The sequence below is a fragment of the Medicago sativa genome, chromosome 4 (genome assembly GCF_051527215.1).
Source record: "Medicago sativa cultivar Bolivia chromosome 4, Bolivia_mono, whole genome shotgun sequence".
In the NCBI taxonomy this organism is placed as follows: domain Eukaryota; kingdom Viridiplantae; phylum Streptophyta; class Magnoliopsida; order Fabales; family Fabaceae; genus Medicago; species Medicago sativa.
The window spans coordinates 52,924,878-52,927,061 of NC_140752.1; positions in this window are offsets into that span (position 1 = coordinate 52,924,878).

Below are 2,184 nucleotides of genomic sequence, written 5' to 3' on the forward strand. Positions count from 1 at the left end.
AGTAGTTTCTTGTGTTTCTTATGTTCTTGCTATACCCATATCATGTTTTATTGTGAAAATTCTCCAATGAGAAAAGCACCTGGTTGCAATCCTTGAGTAAATGTATGAATAGGTATTTTAAGGAACACGTTCTATCTTTAGTGTTAACTTAGACCCTTTAAAGTCTTAAGAGTAAAAGTAGTATAAGTTTGTGTGGGAAAATTAATCAAATTGTTCTTAATCGTTATATTCTTCTTAATTTGTTAATGTTAAATGGGGCGGGAGAATGGCACCAACATGTGGGGGAAAGGACAATTACATCCTAACTTCCTAATTGTGGTGGTGATTCCTTAATTTGAACTTAAAATGAAACAAATTCATCAATGCTAGGGGGAAAGGACAATTACATCCAAAAAGACTTCCTACGCGGAGATGAAACAAATAATAATTTTGCAGCACTGCTTAGGGTGATTTTGAATCTAGGGGGAAAGGACAATTACATCCGAGAAGACTTCTTACGAGGATAGATAGCCCCTAAGCATCTGCAGCCCCTTGTGCTTAATTGTTAAATTAAATCAATCTTAACTTAAATTCCCATCACTCTTATATGAAATGAAGAAAGGACTTTTCTCGGTTACTTTAGCACTAGGGATAGAACCTATTCCTCATAATATCTGTCTTATACAGGAGCAAGAAAAGGGTTGGACTGCACACACACACTCACTTGAGACTTGATGTTGGGTAGAATGGGTTCATGAGAAGTATTTGGAATTGTAATTAGTGTACTTGAAGCAAAGCTTTTCTTTTGAGACATTTGTTCTTAATATTGCCATAATCAAATCTTTTGTTGCTGCTATGTTTGCTGCCATTTGCTTGAGGACAAGCAAAGATTCAAGTGTGGGGGAGTTTGATGAGTCATAGATAGTCTATTTTATTGCTTTATTTAGTTTAGTTTTATTTAAGATTTGATTTTATTTTATTGCATTTTATTTCCTTTTAGAATATTTTACTTTAAATTGTCTTTTATTTTATTTCAGGAAAGAATATATGATGGAAGGTGTCTTGGAGCAAAAGAAAGAGGACTGGAGCAAATACAGTGCAAGAATACGAAGATACGAGACAAAAATATGTCTCTACCAAGTCAGAAGCTTGGCACGGCCCGTGCCAACATGTGGCACGGCCGTGCCACCTCCCAGAAGCCTCTTTTGCTGCTTTTCTTCGAGCCCAAGTTACTCTGTTGTAGTTTTACTGCTTTGCCCTTGTAGTTGCTTAGATTTTAAGTCAATTGTAAAGCTATAAATAGAGTAGCACTCCATCATAAACATTCATCTTTTGTTCTTGGAATAAAAGTTCACTTTTATATTATTGTTCTTTTACTTTATTGCTTTCTCTCTTCTTCCCCCATGTCTACAATGAACGTTAGTGAGTAGACACTTCTTTGTCTTGGGATTGTTGGTAAGTCTAATGACATAATCCTAAACAAACCAAGCTTAAACCCTAATTTCTATGTAACCCTAATTTCTAATCTAGATTCACCGTCTTAACGTGGATTAACAATTATCAAACTGTGGAAGCGAAAGCGGAGGGTTTGATAATCGTTAATCCATCATCCCAAACATCAATTCATAAAGCGAGAGCGGAGCTTTGATGTTGGAACAAGTGAATCTAGACAATAATTGCAAAACAGTGAAATAGTCTTTGCAATTATTGAGACAAAGAGTAGTTTCAATCCTCTATGCATCTTCTAGTAATCATGTCAGTGAAATAGGCTTGGTTACTAGAAGTAAACTCTCATCGGACTTTCATCGGAAAGGTGAGGGGCTAAGGGAAACCGGTCTTTAGAAATTAAGGTGTAAACCATGAAATTAGATGTTTAAGTCTTGTCTAGTGAAGGGTTTGTTATTATGATAAACCAATAATCCCAAGGCTCTTTTATTATTATTGTTATTTATCTTCAGCAATTAACCCCCTATTTCATAATCTTTCTTCTCTTCTAATCATTCTCTAAAAGCTAATTGAATTCACAACTCCCTAGCGGAACGATACTCTTCTTACTACTATTACTTCGATAGGCCGTGCACTTGCGGTTTGGCTCTATCATTAATCCATTACCATATCAATAATTTAACCATGTCAATAGGTGATCATGAAATATGTTTCGGATTACGGAAAACCTCATTTATGATACTTCCAGATTGACACCAC